Source organism: Thalassophryne amazonica, chromosome 10 (genome assembly GCF_902500255.1).
Source record: "Thalassophryne amazonica chromosome 10, fThaAma1.1, whole genome shotgun sequence".
NCBI classification, from domain to species: domain Eukaryota; kingdom Metazoa; phylum Chordata; class Actinopteri; order Batrachoidiformes; family Batrachoididae; genus Thalassophryne; species Thalassophryne amazonica.
In genome coordinates this window covers 49127751-49148212 of record NC_047112.1, presented here as the reverse complement: position 1 = coordinate 49148212, position 20462 = coordinate 49127751, and the positions used below count along the sequence as shown (strand labels likewise).

At 41.0% G+C, this 20462-nt stretch overlaps 1 protein-coding gene across 1 annotated transcript in view; it reads left to right on the top strand.

Moving 5' to 3' along the window:
• The window catches only part of LOC117518103 (5-hydroxytryptamine receptor 3A-like), a 132971-nt gene that overhangs the window by 15087 nt on the left and 97422 nt on the right, over window positions 1-20462 (top strand). The window lies entirely within an intron of this gene.

Genomic DNA, 20462 nt, shown 5'->3' with positions numbered 1-20462 from the left:
GCAAGTGGAAAGACAGAGCTGGCAGTATCAATTTATGAGCTTTCTCACCACTGGCGGTTTTTGATGCGGGCCAATCCACCATGTGGATCCAGCCACATCTCGGACAAAGAGAAAAAGAAAACAGGATCAGTCTGCCAGAAAAACTACACTTAAGGTATAATTTGTCAGCATTAGTCAACAGGAAAGCAGGAGAAATACTAAGGTGATCACCGGCCACTAGCCCTAAGCTTCACTAACAGACCCAGACTTTAAAGTTGAGGCAGAGACCCGCTCTGTTTACTAATAAAATGATTTTAAGCATAGTACCACACTATGCCAGTATGCTAGCCATACAAAAGGGAAAATAAATGCACCTTTAGCCTGGACGCGAAAGTCTCTACAGAATCTGACTGTTTTTTGATGCAGGGATATCATTCCACAAAGCAGGTGCACAATAAGAGAAAGCACTGTGACCCACAGACTTTTTATTCACCTTAGGGACACAAAGTAGTCCTGCACCCTGAGAATGCAGAGCCCGGGCTGGTACATAGGGTTTAAGTAGGTCAGCTAAGTAAGGAGGGCCTAGTCCTTGAATAATTTTATAGGTTAGTAGCAGAACCTTAAAATCTGATCTCAGTGGGACAGGAAGCCAGTGAAGAGATGCCAAAATGGGTGTAATGTGGTCAAACTTTTTTCTTCCTGTCAAAAGTCTGGCAGCAGCATTTTGAACCAATTACAGAGCCCTAATGCTGGACTGCAGTAAACCAGAAAATAGAACATTGCTGTAGTACAGTCTAGAAGAAACAAATGCATGAATCAGGGTCTCTGCATCAGCCATAGACTTGATGGGACGGATCAGTGGAAACAGGATGCTCCTGAGCTCAATTTTGAGCTTCATGGCAAAGGCTGTGAATACTTATGTAGATGTGATTTTTCATAAATGTGCAAAAATCTTAAAAAAAAAAAAACTTTTTCACATTGTCATTACGGGATATTGTGTGTAGAATTTCGTGGGAAAAATTAATTTAAATGATTTTAGAATAAGGCTGTAATATAACAAAATGTGGAAAAAGGGAAGCACTGTGAATACTTTCTGGGTGCACAGTAGGTTCAAAAATCCAGACCAGTATTGTAATTATTATGTTTTATTATTTCCCCGGGCGCCTAAAGGCGACTTCTGCTCCTAACTGGCAATTAGGATGGGTTAAATGCAGTAAACACATTTCATTGTGCAGGGAACATGTTCCTTTGTGCATATGACAATAAAATTCTTTTGAATCCTTTGAATCCTTGAATCCTTCAGAACACAGTGCATACACTGATGCATGGATCAGTGGCATCAGAACACAGAGTCTACGAGTTTTTATGCCAATATTTTATGTGCAAAAATTGTTCAGGCTCAGATTTGCATGCCAGAGTCAAAACACAGACATTGGTTTGCGGGCAAAATGTAAATTTGAATTTATTTATAATACATTCCCATAAAAAATACAAGACATTTGTTTGAGCTTTGTGACTGTGGTTTTAGATTGTGATCCTTACAGCACAATCTCTCTCTCTCGCTCTCTTTCCAGACGTCTTCTTCTGTCTGTGTCTCTCTCTGATGGTGGCCAGTCTGCTGGAAACAATCCTCATAACCAACCTGCTGCATGGGTCTGCTGACTTTCCGCCCATCCCACGCTGGATTCAAGTGTTTGTTCTGCACTTTCTGGCCTATCTTGTTTGCCTGCTGCCAAAATGTAAAGACCTGAAACAATCAGGTAAACTATGGTAAAACACTGCATTTGACAGTGAAGTTGAGAAAAATGAGCAAGGACTGATTACCAGATATATAACATCATCATATGACCATCATCAATCCAGTATCCAATAACCATCCAGCAGGTGGCAGACACATCTATGGGATATGACATTAGCAAAATAAAATTGCTTTTACTTTCATTATATACACTTCTGATTTAGTGAACTACAACATGACACCAGCTTTTGAGTTATGTTACTCTGAAAGGGAAGGATTCAGCTGTGTCCAGACCCTTAAAAAGCCTAGGAAAAAGTGCTAAAATAACATTTTAATAGCGAGAATCTGAAATATTTAACTGTCATTTTGAGGGGAAAAAGACATGTATCACTCTGATGAGTGCTACTCTAGTTTTAGGGTTTAGTGTGAAGTTGTGAGAATACTGTACAAAATAATATGCACTCTGAGAAAAATTATGTTTTTATGAAAAGAACTTGCAGCTGTGTTTGCCAGGATAATTTTGTTTAAAAAACAGTAAAAAATATGTAAATATTTTCAAAGAAAATATTGTAAATTTTACAGCTAAAATTAATAAAAGATAAAGGCAGTTAGTGTGTAAATGTGATGAACTGCAGAATGCTATTGATATACGTAAATCCTACGCAGTTCTAAGCAGGCATAATTTTTTAAAACGCCTCATATTAACATAATTTGTACAAATATACTAAAAAAGCTTTCAGCAAAATGGGAATGCTGCAACAAAATCTCATTGAATGCAAAGTAATTTGTTTAAAGACAGCATGTAATGTTGCAAAAAAAAAAAAAAAAAAAAAAAAAAAAGCTTTTTAACCCTCTGGAGTCCGGGGTATAATTGGCCGTTTTTGGATACTTTTGGTTTTACATTTATAATTTACCTTGAAAAAGTGTTTACCTGGCCTTGTTTGGTGTCATTTTTTTCAGCACAACCTCACCTGTGTGACTTTACAGTTTCTCCTTCATTCTGGCCTACTGTATTAACACAGTGAACCTAAAATCACACAAAAACATAAAATGTAAGTAGAAGAAAGTTTGTTGGGTTTTTTTACTGTGAAAACCACAAACTTGTTTAATGAACCATTTTTCATAACTTAAAATGTAAATATAAATTGTAAATTTCAAAAACATATGTACAAATGTAGCAAAAAAAAAGTTAAATACAGCTATTTACATAAATGCAGGAAATACTCCAGACATTTTTTTGTACAATTAGTTACAAAACAGTGAGATATCACAATAAGATTTAGAATGTAAATATAAATTGTACATTTCAAAACCATATAGTGCAGGAAATGCTAATGCTAAACTATTTACAAAACAATCAAATCAAATCAAATCAATTTTATTTATATAGCGCCAAATCACAACAAACAGTTACCCCAAGGTGCTTTATATTGTAAGGCAAAGCCATACAATAATTACGGAAAAACCCCAACGGTCAAAACGACCCCCTGTGAGCAAGCACTTGGCAACAGTGGGAAGGAAAAACTCCCGTTTAACAGGAAGAAACCTCCAGCAGAACCAGGCTCAGGGAGGGGCAGTCTTCTGCTGGGACTGGTTGGGGCTGAGGGAGAGAACCAGGAAAAGACATGCTGTGGAGGGGAGCAGAGATCAATCACTAATGATTAAATGCACAGTGGTGCATACAGAGCAAAAAGAGAAAGAAACACTCAGTGCATCATGGGAACCCCCCAGCAGTCTAAGTCTATAGCAGCATAACTAAGGGATGGTTCAGGGTCACCTGATCCAGCCCTAACTATAAGCTTTAGCAAAAAGGAAAGTTTTAAGCCTAATCTTAATCACCCTAATCAGATGTCAAAATAAGATGCAACACAAATTATTTGTGCCACTCAAAAAACAATTCCTCTCCAACACAACACAGAGGGGCACATCATAGGCCTGACACTTCCACGGTGTGTCACTCCTCTTGTTGTCCACCTGAAGGCACCATTGGCACCTCAATCTGCCTTTTTGTGACTTTTTGGCGAGGATCTGTGCCTGTCACAATTGGCACATCAACGTGGTTCTGGCTCCTGTTCTATGGGATACCTGTTTTGTCTGTGCCACACAGTTGACACACAAGCTCCACCATAAAGTCCTTGTGTGCCATGGGCTGCACTTGCTTGACACTGCTGATCTCACAATGTAAGATGAATGCATTTGTGGTTGCAATGTCAAGGAAGTGCAGCAACACTGTCCTGTACCAGCGTGCAGTTTTCCAAAAGGTGGAGTAGTACTGCATGAGCTGGTCAGATAGGTCGACTCCACCCATGTTTTTATTATAAGCCAACACTGGGGTAGGACAGGGAATGTCTTTCACCATCCAGCGTCCATCCTTTTCATCCTTCACCCTTCTCCGCACTCGAAAATGCATAATGGGTGGTGAAGCACACAGACACCTCACGTGCATCCATCCACTTTACAAACACCAGAGGCCCCTCTCTTATCCATCTTATAGATCCTCTTTCAGATTTTTTTGTGAGTGCATTTGCCCTCCCTCTTGGGCATCCTCATCTGTTCTCCCTGTATGTGCCACATGCCCCAAACTTCATGTTATCCAGGTGCATGAACAGTTTGGGACTTGTGCAAAAATTGTCCATGTAAATGTGGTACCAGTACCAAGCAAGGATGGCTGGATCAGGTTCATGACCACATCGTATAACAACCCGTGCTCACTTGTGATCACAGTCTTGCCAGTGTAAATGGTGAACTTGAGTGTGTAGCCATTACTTGAAACAGCCAACACAAAAAGTTTCATGCCCCATTTTGTTGGCTTGTCCTTCAAATATTGAGTCATTCCAGTTTTTACCTTCATTGCCACCATCCTTTCATCCACTGTCAGCTCCCTCCCCGGGTGGTAATAAGCCTGGCAGGCACTGAGGATGTCATCATAAAGAGGCCTGACTTGAAACAGTTTATCATGAGCTGGTGTTCCCTTTTTTCTATCATTTTCTACATCCTTATCTGGATCACTTAGGTGGATGTTCCAGAATATTGATCTAAATCTGTCTCTGGACATTACTTTTGCTGGAAAGAGCACAAACAAAATATTATTTTGTTTCCAGTAGTCCTGGAGACTTGGCAGTGACACCAATGACATGTATAGCAGAAGTCCAAAAAATTTGTACAGATCTTCCATTTCAATGTCTGTCCAGTTGTATTTTTTTTTCCATAATGCCTTGCTTTTTGCAACAATTTTGTTGGTGTTGGTGCAATTGTTCTAATTGTGTCAGTTGCAAAAAAACAAAAGAAAAGGGTCTTTAGGACTTTAGGTGGAAAGTGTATCAACCTGGACTCCTGGTGTTCTATAGTGCTATAAAGGTTGTTATTATATGGTATGGGATTCTGCCAACTTCTGACTTCATGCCGAGTTGACCGCTGGTGGAGCCGAGTAGACCGCATGTGCGAAACAAGTACACCTCGTGTGCAGCGTAGCACTAGCTAATCGAGCGACGCCTTCTATCGATAACAACCAAGCAGATAATGCGATACAATGCCTACTTTGGCTGTCAGTTTGTTGACAAGATGGCAGAAGACAGATTTGCGTCTGTTAGCTACGCTGACTTAAAACAAATTTTACACGAAAAAGATGCGAAGAACACCCGCAGAAATACACAGTCAGCAGCCAACCTGTTTCACAAGTGTGTCACTAAAAAGGGACATGCACCCAACTTTGAAATTTATGACAGATGGATGCTTGCAGAGTACTCGGTCGATTTTACGCGGACGCTAGACAGGCGAATGCTGAACTTTATAAGAAAACAAGCCTGATGACGCTTCGTCACAGACTTAACAGGCATCTCCAGTCAATCGATGGGATGTCAGTTGGTGCAGTATGACAGTAATAATAGAGTTAAAACTTGAGATTGATTTTTCAGTTTTAGTATGTTTGACAAACTCCCAATTTTCTTGTTTACCACATAACAAAACAGTTATAGAGTCCCAATTTTCTTGTTTACCACATAACAAAACAGTTATAGACTTTTGATTTTGGTGTACCTGTGATTATGCGGAGCTAGTCAAGACCTGACCAGCTCCGCATAATCACAGGTACACCAAAATCAAAAGTCTATAATTGTATAAAGTCTCCACATTCAACACTCATTTAAAGAGAGCCTCAGAGTGCAGCAGATTGAGTGTTACATCTGCTTAATTAGGTCATGTGACTTTTTACGTGAGGGTACATCATTCGTAGGGTTAATTTACTGTCCTGCCAATGACTGGTGACCTATCCAGAACGTACCGCACCTCTACCTCTAGCACCCCACCTTCCCCACCCATGTAACCCTTGATTGAAGTAAATGGGTATATAAACTGAATGGATGAATTTTTTTTTATTTACAAGTGCAAAATGTCATTTGATATATTTTATTTATTTATTTATTTATTTTGTAAATTGCAATAACTTTAAACTGTACAGAGTTGCAGGCTGCGGTTATGAATTTTGTTTAGAGAATTGTTCTAGCCAAATTTTTTTTTAACATAGAAATAGCGGGGGGGTGGGGGTTGTTGTTGTTTTTTGCAGTGTGTGCTTGGTCTTTGTTTATTTGTTTGTTTTTTACACAAACTGAGTTTTCCTGTCACTCAGATTTTGCCTTTCTCTTAAAAACACACACACACAGAGGTGATAGCGAGCAGTGTAATGACCCAGAGTAAAGCTGATGAGACACGCTCAAAGGAAAGGGATGCACCTGTGGATGACAAGTCCCTGGAGGAGCTGAGGAGACTGGGCGAAGACCTCCAGGCCATCCGGCTCCAGATGGACCAACACGTGAGTGGAAACCAGAGCTCAGACGACTGGGTCCAGGTGGGTTTCATCATAGACCGCCTGCTGTTCAGCCTTTACATCCTCTTCATATCAGTCAGCTTCCTAACCATCATCATTATCTGGGTGATGATAGTCATAGTGACAGTAGATGACCGCCAGCTTAAAGTAGTTACAATGTTTATTGGATTTTACACTGATTTTCACATAGGTGATACATTTATATACTATATTGATTACATTTAGATGTATTTATATTTATTTTATTAAATATTTAAATGTCTAAATAACAAGTAAGTGTGTGTTACTGTTCGACATGAAAACAGTTCTACAATAGTTAGCAGCTGTTTTGAACTTTGGTGTGATATCTTGTCATTTTAAAATGGAGAAAACTGCCGCGTATAAATAAATTTTATTTGGGGGGGGAAATTAATTTTATCCAGTTTTTAATTCACAATCATTGTTTTTGTCAGTCAGAGATTTATTAAAGTGATTTAGTCATACATGTTTTCATGCATAAACCATGATCACATTTTATGTTTAAAGCTGTTATCATTTAGTTATTTAACATATAGCAATTTAATTATATTAAATTGTAATACTTTATCAATTTTTCTTTTTTCAAATAAATAATAATCAACAATTCAGTCATCTACTTCAGGAAAAAGGTATTAATTAATTATTTCCAATTCAAATAAAGCTGGTTTCCTTTGTGGTCGTAAATATGGCACCGTTTTTTATTTTACAACTTACAGTTTAAAAATGTAACTTTTTTTAATAAACATTACAAGCAGTTCTGAAACATGATAAAAAATACAAAACAAAGTTAGGATTTCATGGTGATAAAATCAAAGAAACCTTTGTGTTGTCATCAAGAGACAAATTCACTTCTCAGGTGTACAGTGAGGAAAATAAGTATTTGATCACCCTGCGATTTTGCAAGTTCTCCCACTTGGAAATCATGGAGGGGTCTGAAATTTTCATCTTAGGTGCATGTCCACTGTGAGAGACATAATCTAAAAAATCCGGAAATCACAATGTATGATTTTTTTTAAATAATTTATTTGTATGTTACTGCTGCAAGTAAGTATTTGAACACCTACCAACCAGCAAGAATTCTGGCTCACACAGACCTGTTAATTTTTCTTTAAGAAGCCCTCTTATTCTGCACTCTTTACCTGTATTAATTGCACCTGTTTGAACTTGTTACCTGTATAAAAGACACCTGTTCACACACTCAATCGATCATACTCCAACCTGTCCACCATAGCAAAGACCAAAGAGCTGTCTAAGTACACCAGGGACAAAGCTGTAGACCTGCACAAGGCTGGGATGGACTACAGGACAACAGGCAAGCAGCTTGGTAGAAGACAACAACTGTTATGATTATTTATTAGAAAGTGGAAGAAACACAAGATGACTGTCAATCTCCCTCAGTCTGGGATTCCATGCAAGATCTCACTTTGTGGGGTAAGGATGATTCTGACAAAGCTCAGAACTACACAGGATGTTGGGAAAGTGTAGTGACACGGACCCACAACAGGGGGCGTAAATGAACGGACAACGGATGAGCCAAAAGTATAACACTTTACTGTTGTGAAATGTGCACAACGAAATACAGACAGTTGCAGAATTTGGAATACATCTCAATATATAAAGGTGACGTGCGGGCAGGCTCGAGGATAGAAGACGTCTGTCCAGAGAAGAGCCGGATCCCCCATGATTTCCACTGCCAGCGGATCTGGAATATACTGGAGCCGCCAAGTCCTGAGTCCCCAGGTGGCCACCGTCTCCAGCTGTCAGATCCAGTACTGCTGGCAGGAAGCAGAGACAGGGTGAGTGTGGGTTCACACCCAGCAAACCCTCAACACACAGGTGCAGTTCCTTGGGGTGGGAAAACACCTCCACCTCTAGATCTCAGTTCCTTTAGTGTTCGTGCAGATACCAATGTTCACTTAACGAGTGCAGAAGTGTGGAGCGGGAAATGCCGACTCCTCCCACTTCCTCCAACTCAGCTGAAAATGAATTTGGCTACGTCTGCAAACTCAAAGTCACAATTTAACAGCTCCAAGCTTAGAAGTCAAGAAACGTTACAACTCCCAGCTTAGCTGTGAAAATAGGTGCGGAAGGCACAAAAGATGGCTGAGCGTTTACCTTCTATGGTAGATGATATCTCGGCAGCAAGGTGGAGATGCTGTCCAGCTTTTATGGGATGGCTGATGAAAATGGGTGTAGAAGTCAGCCAGGAGGGCCGGGTCCAGGATGAAGCTCCTCTTCACCCAGGAGCATTCTTCAGGTCCATACCCCTCCCAGTCCACCAAGTACTGGAACTCCCGGGCCTCCCGGACGGTCTTCTCCACGTCCCAGGTGAGGGTGGCCACGATAGTGGACTCGGGTATGATGGGTTCCGGGGGATCTGACAGCTCGGTCTTGACTTCCTCTTCGTGAACCCGGGACAAGGCGTCAGATCTTTGGTTCTTAGTCCCAGGGCGGTAGGTGATCCGGAAGTCAAAATGCCCGAAGAACAGTGACCAGTGGGCTTGCCTGGGGTTCAGCCGCTTGACGGTCCTGATATACTCCAGGCTCTGATGGTCCGTGAAAACCGTAAATGGTACCGCAGCTCCCTCCAACAGATGTCTCCACTCCTCAAGAGCCTCTTTCACCGCAAGGAGTTCCCGATTGCCCACGTCGTAGTTCCGTTCTGTCGGGATCAACCTGCGTGAAAAATAGGCACATGGGTGGAGAACCTTGTTGAACTCCCTGCTCTGGGACAGCACGGCTCCTATCCCTGAGTCAGAGGCATCCACTTCAACAACAAACTGGCAGCTAGGATCGGGCTGCACCAGAACTGGCGCAGTCGAAAACCAACGTTTCAACTCCATAAACGCGGCATCACACCGATCCGACCAGGTGAAGGGGACTTTAGAGGAGGTCAGGGCTGTCAGCGGACTAACTACCTGACTGTAGCCCTTAACGAACCTCCTATAGAAATTCGCAAAGCCGAGGAACTGTTGCAGTTTCCTACGGCTTGTCGGTTGGGACCAATCCCTCACCGCCGCAACCTTGGCCGGATCAGGGGCGACGGAGTTGGAGGAGATGATGAACCCCAGGAAGGACAAAGAGGTGCGGTGGAACTCGCACTTCTCGCCCTTCACAAACAGCCGGTTCTCCAACAACCGCTGCAGGACCTGACGTACATGCTGGACATGGGTCTCAGGATCCGGGGAAAAGATGAGTATATCGTCTAGATATATGAAGACGAATCGGTGCAGGAAGTCCCGCAAGACGTCATTAACCAAAGCTTGGAACGTCGCGGGGGTGTTAGTGAGGCCGAACGGCATGACCAGGTACTCAAAGTGACCTAACGGGGTGTTAAATGCCGTTTTCCACTCGTCTCCCTTCCAGATCCGAACCAGGTGATACGCATTCCTAAGATCAAGTTTGGTGAAAATTTGGGCTCCATGCAGGGGCGTGAACACTGAATCCAACAGGGGCAACGGGTATCGGTTGCGAACCGTAATCTCGTTCAGACCCCTGTAATCAATGCATGGATGGAGTCCGCCATCTTTCTTGCCCACAAAAAAGAAACCAGCACCCATCAGGGAGGTGGAGTTCCGGATCAGCCCGGCAGCTAATGAGTCCCGGATGTAGGTTTCCATTGATTCGCGCTCTGGCCGTGAGAGATTATACAGCCTGCTGGATCGTAAACACTCCCGGTGGCAGGTTTCGCTCCACTGAGCCACAACCCCAGACGGCCAGTCAATCCAGGGATTGTGTTTAATCATCCATGGAAAGCCCAAAATGACGCGGGAGGTAGAAGGAGTTACATAAAACTCAATCTCCTCCCGATGATTCCCAGACACCACCAGAGTTACTGGTAATGTCTTATGTGTGATTAAAGGAAGAAGGGTGCCATCCAGTGCCCGCACCTTCAATGGTGAAGGAAGCACCACTAGAGGGAGCCTTACTTCCCTTGCCCATCTGCTATCCAGCAGATTCCCTTCTGAGCGGCCCACACAACACAGGAGGACCTGGTCAATGACCTGAAGAGAGCTGGGACCACAGTCACAAAGATTACATTAGTAACACATGATACTGTCATGGTTTAAAATCCTGCAGGGCAGCAAGGCCCCCTGCTCAAGCCAGCACACGTCCAGGCCCATTTGAAGTTCACCAGTGACCATCTGGATGATCCAGACAAGGCATGGGAGAAGGTCATGTGGTCAGATGAGACCAGAATAGAGCTTTTTGGAATCAACTCCACTTACCATGTTTAGAGGATGAGAACAACCCCAAGAAAACCATCCAAACCGTGAAGCATGAGGGTGGAAACATCATACTCTGGGGGTGCTCTTCTGCAAAGGGGACAGGATGACTGCACCGTATTGAAGGGAGGATGGATGGGGTTATTATTGTGAGATTTTGGCAAACAACCTCCTTCCCTCAGTAAGAGCATTGAAGATGGGTCATGGCTGGGTCTTCCAGCATGACAATGACCCCAAACACACAGCCAGGGCAACTAAGGAGGGGCTCCGTAAGACGCATTTCAAGGTCCTGGAGTGGCCTGGCCAGTCTCCAGACCTGAACTCAATAGAAAATCTTTGGAGCGAGCTTAAACTCCAAACCTGAAAGATTTGGAGAAGATCTGTATGGAGGAGTGGACCAAAATCCCTGCTGCAGTGTGTGCAAACCTGGTGAAAAACTACAGGAAATGTTTGACCTCTGTAATTGCAAACAAAGGCTACTGTACCAAATATTAACACTGATTTTCACAGGTGTTGAAATACTTATTTACAGCAGTAACATACAAATAAATTATTAAAAAACCCTACATTGTGATTTCTGGATTTTTTTTTTAGGTTATGTCTCTCACAGTGGACATGCATCTAAGATGAAAATTTCAGACCCCTCCATGATTTCTAAGTGGGAGAACTTGCAAAATCGCAGGGTGTTCAAAAACTTATTTTCCTTACTGTATTTAAAATTCAACAAAAGCAAGCTTTCTGCTTTTTTAAACAGTATTAAGAACAGCTGTCATGGGCAGTGTGGTGGAAAAGTAGTTCATGTGCTTGTTTTGAGCGCAAAAGGTTCACAATTCGACACCACCCCTGCCTGTTCCATGAGATGTGGGGTTTGATCAGTAGACGACATCCGATGTAAAACCTGTGCCAAATTAACGTACAGATCCATATTGTATCTGTTGTAACAACCCCAAGTGAAAAAGGGAGAAGCCAACAGATACACTATTAAATTTTTTATCTAAATTTATGATACAAATATTCAGAAATTATTCATTTTATTCTTATTTATATATATCATTGGCGCCATCACCAACACACTATTCAAAACTGATGATGGTTTTTGACCAAATGTTAATGTTTTTAGTGTCGCCTGCTGAAACTCAAGCCTTCTTCATTTCTATTCATCTCCATCTTTCTTCTTATGCACGGTGAGGACATGTACAATATGATAAGTAACACTTTTGACTTCTTTATTAATGAAAAGGTGAATTATCTCAATTCTGGGTTTGCAACATCTGGCTCACTATTTTATTATTTTTTAAGAGTTAAAGGTGACAGTCAGTAAGGTGCAGCAGATCAGTATAAAGAAGTGGTCACATTTTTATTATTATTTTATCAAAACATCTTCATGTTTTTTGAAGTTGTAGCAACGATGTGGAAACAAATAGATTTATTCAAACATTATCATTGATTTTTGTCATAATATCTTTTTGATTACACAAAGTCCATCTATCCATTTTCTATTCCCGCTTACTTCAATTAAGGGTCACAGGGGGCTGGAGTCTATTCACAAAAAGTAAAAATAATATAACATGTATATAGTTTGTAAATAAAATGAAAAGTTTCAAATACTTTTGAAGGCTAATTACAGTAATTCAATCATTTAAACAAGCCAATGATTTTGAAGCATAATTTTTCATTTTCAGTCCTGTAATGTGTGCGTGTACATGAAGGGAAAATTGATCTCTGATGGAACTGAGAAATTTCCTGATGTTATTAATGTTATTATCATTACTTTTATCAACCTTATGGCATGCTTATTCAGTCTTTGCATAAATCAACTACCGTGCTGATTTTCATGAATCCACAGGTTGTAGTGGTGCAATATTTATGTTCAGGATCATGTGAAAATCTGAAAGTACTCAATGCAGCATGTGTGTAATATTCTTTGCTACAGGTTTTTAATGTATGTCTTAATCCAGGTGGTAATTGCTGAAAATATGCATAATATGACCCTCTATAACATGTTTGTCGCTGTGTAGCCTCATGTAATTGTATTCAGGTGGATTGCGTGCGCCCAAACACGACTGGCCTGATGGATGCCATCAGGCCAGTTACCAACCTGACCGCCATCCGACCTCTCATGAACATGTCGACCGTGACCATCGTCAAGCTGGAGTTCATCCTCTTTGGCATTCTGGGTGTGGTAAGAGCGCTGTGCACACCACAAACAGTATTAGGATCATCTCATAAAATTAAGGCAAATCCTTGGACCGAACATCGATGTAGGTTGATATAAATTTTGAAGACTGCTCAGGATGTGAATTTCAACAAAATATTTATTGAAATGGATGGGGACACTGGTGATCACAACTTGATCACAATGTGATTGAAACAAAAGCCCATTAAGTTTGATTCATAGAAATAAATTGGCAGGAAACATGGCCTAGAATGAAATATTCTTAATTCCGCATGTTATTTTCACACTTACGTGAATAATTTGCCTCATATTTAAAGAATATTGCAGATTCTCAGCCGACAGAAATCTGAGTGGCGCGCTATGTGGCCAATTTCGGCACTACACTCTATTTACTTTGAAATCCGAAATGCGTTTTTCATCTGTTGATTCGGTCGCATATCCGGGCACTCCTTCTGTGAGGTCTTAGCAATGTGCTTAGAAACGCCGGCTGGCGTGACAATAGTCGAGCTGGATGGATTGTTTAAATAGTGGACAGTTTAATTAGACGCAAGTTTTTTTACATTTTAGCCACTGTTTTAGTTGTTTAAATGCCAGGGCAATGCGAGGCAGTGGGTTGTACCAACAAAGCAAGAAAGAAAATTTAAATCCATGATGATGTTAAAAACAAAACATACACAGTAGAATCACCAGTGTAAAGCTAACACTGACAGTGTTAAATTAACACTGCCAGTGTACATATGGTCCTACTCTGGCCAGAGTGGGACCATATGTTCACTGTCAGTGTTAATTTAACACTGGCGAGTTTACTGTGCAGAATGCAAACTTTGGGCAGCATGGCCCTCCTTGGCACAGGCCAGTAGTTTATAAAGCATGATGACACACCAAGAGGATCATGCATCACATACATCTGTATCATGTGTTACTTTGGGGGGAAATAATCAGCAGCATGGCCCGTCCTGGGGCAGACAGCAATTCACAATGCACACATCCCGGGCGATATCATCCAAACCCTCTGAACATCTGAAGGCCACACTAAGGCCCTAACAACAGAAATATAACTAAATTCAAACAATTAATTATTTAAATCTAGAACTCAAGAGCAAATACCCCTCCCAAATACACAACGTATCTCTATTGTAAAACACTTGTAAAACACGTCTACAGACGAGTATTGTCACGCCGGGTAACTGATCTGATGCGGAAGCAAACCGGAAGTAACGTTGCCACAACCAAATCAATTCTTTCCCCACACTATTTTAGACATCATGTGACCTCTCAAAATGGCGGCACCCTTCGGTTCTAGGGGTCCCCGTGGCGGATGTGGCAGATGGAGTTATTGATTATTTGTATATCTGTCATCACCCAACCTCGGTTTCACTTGGTGTTCGGTATTATTTGTTCTCTATTACTATTTATACTATACAAATATATATTTTAAGTTAAGTATTGTTAAACAACTTTATATAAAAATGTCTTCAAATGACATGATTGTATCTGTTTCAGGATAAAAAAGGCCAAATATTGACTACATACATCTGGGAAGTACTTCATTCACAATCAGTTGCACAAGTTTAATACCAAGAAAAATATATATCACTCTGCTTGAAGCTAATAATAGATTTTCTTTTAATTATTATTAAATATGGTCAAGTGTATGTGTTAAAATTGGGACGGGGGTGTAAATGAACACTTGTGAAAGTGCAACCATTAAAATATAATAATCGGAAAGACACCTGTATGTTGTTTTGTGTTACAGAAATGGAGAAATGAGTTTATCAGATGGGACACACAACAATGTAATAATTCTTTGGTTACCTTTCCAAGAAAGCAACTCTGGGAACCAGATATAGTGATCAATGAATTGTAAGTCCCACCCACTCCATGGAACATCACTTACTCCCTTGACTGGACTTGACATCATTTTTCCTTTTATTTGTGAATCATTCATGATTTTGTTGATACATCAGCTACATTTATGTAAGAAATAGTGTGAAGACCTGGATGCCGAACCTCAGGGTGGTGAAATGTTGAAGTGTCCCTGAGCAAGGGACTGAGCTCTAACCTGCTCAAAACTGAGGAGTTTTGGGTTGGACCTCTCTTGGGTTGTGGATGGCAGCCATACAGGCAGACAGCTGGTTTTTTGCCATTTACTGAAAGTGTTAATCTATCTGAAACAGCCAGGTCAAATAGAGGTTTACACTTGGTCTTATCCAGGAGCTGGGGTCTTCAACACGGAGACATGCTGGATCCTGCACAGAGAAATGTGCCACAATGCCAAAATCCCATAGCTGACATTCCCTCACCATTCCAGTATAACTGCCAAAATTATGTCATAGCTGCCAAATTTGTCACATTTCTTCGTGGTCAGGTCAGATTGGGAAGCATGTACAAGTACTTAGTATTTGTCTGCCAAGTTCATGGAAGTGCTTTGAATCCGAACTACAACCATCCAGGAAGATGTGTGGTCCATCCTTATCTCCTGAAGGTAACCATCTTACTGCTGCATGGAGAGGATAGTTGGGGGCCCCACTGACCTGGCCATGTCTGTAGAGTCATTGGCAGTGATTATGCTGGTGTGTTGCAGTCTCTATCAAAATAATAGGACTTAGTTGCAAAAGACAGTGATGCAAAAATGTAAAACATTTCATTTATGAGGTGTGGATAGGAATGGTGAAGGATGTTACTGGTATTGCGGTGAGGAATGGAGGGAGAAACATGGGGGGGTCTGTAAGGGAGCCAGGCACCAGGCAGCTGTAGCACCTGGTAGCCATAGAAGGGGGGGGGGGGGGGGCAATGGGGTTGATAGCAGCTGATATCTGAGTGGTAAGAGGGGACAAAATATCTGAGGCAAAACAAAGAAGCAAAAATGTCAAAGTCTCAATGTTTCAGAGGCTAAAGTGTACTGTTGAATCTATGGATTCCTCAAGTAGTTTTGAACTCAACCATTTGTAAAGAACTTTCAGGGTATTGCATGTTGCTTTTTAATTTAGAAATCATAGTCACTTGGACATAATTTTAAGAAGCTTTAGCAAGTTTGCCAGCATGAAATGTTTCAATTAACAGAAAGAACAGACAATCATTTGTCATTACAGTTGTTCCAGAATCCTTTGCATATCTGTGACATCACCATGCTGCTGTGTTTATTAACATAAAATCTCTCCTAATGAAATTTGTGCAGCAGAAATAACGTGGGCTTGTTTTTAATATAAAATTGCAGGAGAGAAGCTACTTGCTTCTTGTTTTGCAGAAGATCTCAAGGTACTTGTTATTGAGCTTGAACCCAAAAAAGCTGTTTGGTTCACAGGGGTGTCTTATGTAGGGTTTGACAAAAATGAGGCTACAAGTCTCTTTCTAGCTTAACTTACAGTTCGGTCCAAAAGTATTTGGCCCCTTGGTATTTCACGCATTTAATCTGTTTATGCCATTTCAAATAAAAAAACTGCAAAAAAAAAAAAAAAAAAATCTAAAATTATTCTCCTTAAACTCAAATCAAATCTCTACATCATGATATAACTGGTTAAATATAAAAGTCAAGATGAGTTGCATAAGTAATGGGCCACTTTGGTATAATACCTGTAACTAATCAGCTTATTGCCAGTTTTCTTCAGACAGGGATGGATACATGAACATTTCCAAGTTCTCAAAAACTGACTGAATAAGCAAGAAGGAGAAGAGTGGGGAAAGTCACCAAGACACCCAAACAACCCAGAAGTTGTAGGCTTCTGTGGCTGTGATGGGAGAAATTGTGCACAGTGCATGTTTTGCATTTTGTATCCCCACCTATACAGCTTCATGATGAAGTGGTATAGAGTATTTTCTTAAAAAGAAGACCTGAAAGTTCAACTACAATTTGCCAGAAGGTACATCTGAGATGCAAGCCTAAATTGATGTTTTGGTGAAAGAACATCCTGAAAGAACAGAAATTTAAACCATTTAATTATCCATATCTTTAATTAGTTACCTCTGAAGCAATGTAGGGGACGCACTACTATTATTATTTCCTTATTTTGTTGAGATTGGCAGTCAGCCATACTTCCATTTGATTGCGTTATAACAAACACAGTGGTCAGTAAGCAAGCATTAAAAATACAACATAAGTTGAAACCAGATTTGACAAACTAAGTTGTAAATACAAATCCTGCAACACAACCGCATCCCATTGACTTGGCACACAGTAACCTCACAGAATATCGTATTGCAACTTCATAGGCTTCAGTACTTACAAGTTCTATGAGTTTGACACAACAGTCAGTAAAAATTCACTAGCCATCGTCACATGTGATTCTTGATTATTTCATTTGTCCAACTACAATAGCAAAGACATTGCTAACTCGAAGGAGTGGCAACTGTTTCATGTACTGTCTCCACACCACAGCTTTCATGTTGAGCCTGTGATTAAAGCCATACATTATTGTTACCCGCTGCCACTTTCTCTCCAAGCCTCATGGTTACACTCTCCAAAATCGGATAAGGTTGGAGGACTTTCTCATAGACACGTAGATATAAAACATAGTTGCCAGGCACTGCAAAGTGAAAGTGTTCACTGCAGGAAAGCCACCGGAAGTCCAAGTGACATGGAGAGGTTGTTTAGTGTTACTGAGAAAGGTTTGAATGCTGTTATTTAAGTTGACACTTTTGTGTCTTTCTGCAGTATGGGGAAGAATTCAGCACCGTTTGCACCGTACGTTTATCTGACATCCGATGGCGATGTTCTGGATGGTCATTCTGTCAAAGTGGTCAGCTTCTGCAGGCTAGACATCTATACCTTCCCCTATGACATCCAGAAATGTTCTTTAAGCTTCAACTCATACGTACACCTGTGTAAGTAGAGGAACTTCACAGTGCACATTCACAGTTCTTGGTGTAAGTCCTCCATTAGGGCCCCTTCACACATAACATGAAAGATGCAGAAACCGGAAGAAAATCCGCGAACCAGATACGAAATGGGGAACCATGAAACATTCCACCTGCTGTCATGAGGGATGCACGATTGCGCAGGCATGCATGACACCTCGGCAATGTTTTTGTGCATGCACATGAGCGTGCACGAAATGTGTGGAACGTGTTGCACCACATTGCACCTCTGCTGCGGAGAAAAAAATTAAAACCATAAACCATAAAAAACACCGCATTTTATTGAATTCCTCTTATCGAGTGAACAATACAAGTATGAGCCATCTGTTCCTCTGTAGATGACCCATGGTCACAGACGTACAATCATGAAATAACATGAATGAAGCAGTGCACTCTCATTATGTCTTATTATGTCCACCCGGGTATATAAATAATTAATACAATCACTGGGCACTGATAGATGAGATATTTGTGTATAATTAGTGAAATTCACTGGGTTGATATAAAAATAAATAAAAGAGGACCCAATACAGAACCCTGGAGTTAAATGACCCTGGTTAAATAAACAAAACAAATGCCACTGCTCTGCAATCGCTGTCTTATAACAGGAGCATGAAATGCTTAAAATCAACAAGACGATAAACGTATGTTTTCAAAAAAAGAGAAATTAGATGATGTATGAACATGCATGTCGGGCCAGCCAGCAGCCTGCTGGGGTGCACTGTGTGCGGCCGCTGCATTCCGGCGCAAAGGCGAAAGATGTTTTATGTATTTCCACGTGAGGACAGCAGGCAGAGACACGTGCCTCACAGAGGAAAGTTGAAAGTTCATGTCCTTCAAACCACGGTACGTGTTCCCCAGCTGGGACATCCAGCAGCAGAGATCTCAACAGCAGCTGCTGTTGGCAGACATGCACCCCTGTCCATTCAGCGCCCAGACCAATGTGTCACTCTCTGTTTCTGTGTTATTTGGTCATTCATTTTAGTTATTTGTTATGTAATTGAGTATGTACAGTATGTATTGTCATAATTATTATTTACCTGTCCTGGCGGTGGTCTCTTTTTAATGTGACACGTCGTGTGCACTGGGCCATCATTTCCAGCTGTCATTGTGCTGCGATCAGCTGACAGGCGGTTCACCATGCTGTGTGTGCTCAGACATGGCTGTCCGGCCCCCATGTGATCATATGTGCACATACTTTTAGCATTTTATGCAAGTGTGCTCCCCCCCCCCCACCCCTGGCACGCCACATGTGTTGGGGGAGCGTGGGGATGCACGCCACATGTGTGTTGCTTTTTGTAATGCCACTCTCGTGAGGGCACTTAGACAAATTTCACAACCAGCTCGAAAGTGGTCATCTGCTGACTGTTTTCGTGCTAACAACGCGAATGGCCACACATTTTCTAAGTGTCCAGCGAGCGGTGTTGGATGTTCATGTGTGGAATTTGGCCGACACCTGCCGCGAGAGGGATCGAATGGGCTCTCACACGGCACTCTCTGTCTTTCAGCCGCTGGTGTGCACGAATAATTGTAGCGACAGGTGTACAACGTGTTGGAGGCATCGCTGATTTTTCACAGCATGCAATTCCTCCTTTGTGCGCAAGTCTGCTTCAATCATGTTATGTGTGAAGGGGCACTTAGAGAAGGCTTAATGAATTTTTTTTTCTTTTTTTTTTTTTAGAAAGGGATTTTTCCAATTTTCCAAGATTTTTCCTGACTTTGTCCTTTGACTGATGACCTTGAAAATTGAATCAGCAATATGAATCTTCAGTAAAAATTTCATAACAATATATGAAAATTTGTGGGCTCCAGTTATGTTTTCACCTGTTTGTTTGTTTGTTTGTTTGTTTATTTGTTTGTTTGTGAACAGCCTGTAACCCATAATTTCTCATATATAATTAAGAATTTTGTAACAGAGAATTTATATCCTGGTTGGCAAGAACTGATCAAATTTTCAAGGTCATAGGTCAAAGGTAAAAGTCAGGAAAAATCTTGGAAAATTGAAAAACTGAATTTCCAAAAATTCATAACTTTCAAAAAGATAGAATTTGTTTCATATTTGAGAGCGTTATATAGAATGGTATCCTTTATTGCCTGACAAAGTTTGATCCGGATCTGATACAGATTGTGGATTTTGTGGACATTTGAATTTAATATTGAAAAGCCCATTTGTTGTACATTTTGCATTATATCTCAATCAAAAGTGTATCAGTCACTCTCATTTGTGACAGTGAGGTGGTTGGCACTCTCAGTGAATAGACTAAGTTTGATCTGCATCTGATCTGTATTGCAGATTTAGCGGACATTTGATTTTAACATTGAAAAGTTCTTTTGATCTATATTTTGTATTATTGGTGTGGTCGGGTACACGTCACTTCCGGCGAAGTGTTGAATCCGAAGGGGAGAATTTATTCTTCCGTGACTGGTTGCTCAATGAAAACATGCTCGGGCTGTATGCTGTTCTACTGAAATCAGCTGGTTTGGTTTTGTCTCTAGCTTCCTTCTTTCAGCCAGCTCATACCTATCATTGCCTGGAACAATGATATTTATACACCAAGCTGAACTGAAATGAACCATTGTACATTAGATTGACTTTACTGATGAGTCCGATCCCTTTGAAAAGTGACCAAATTACATGTATTTGTTCTG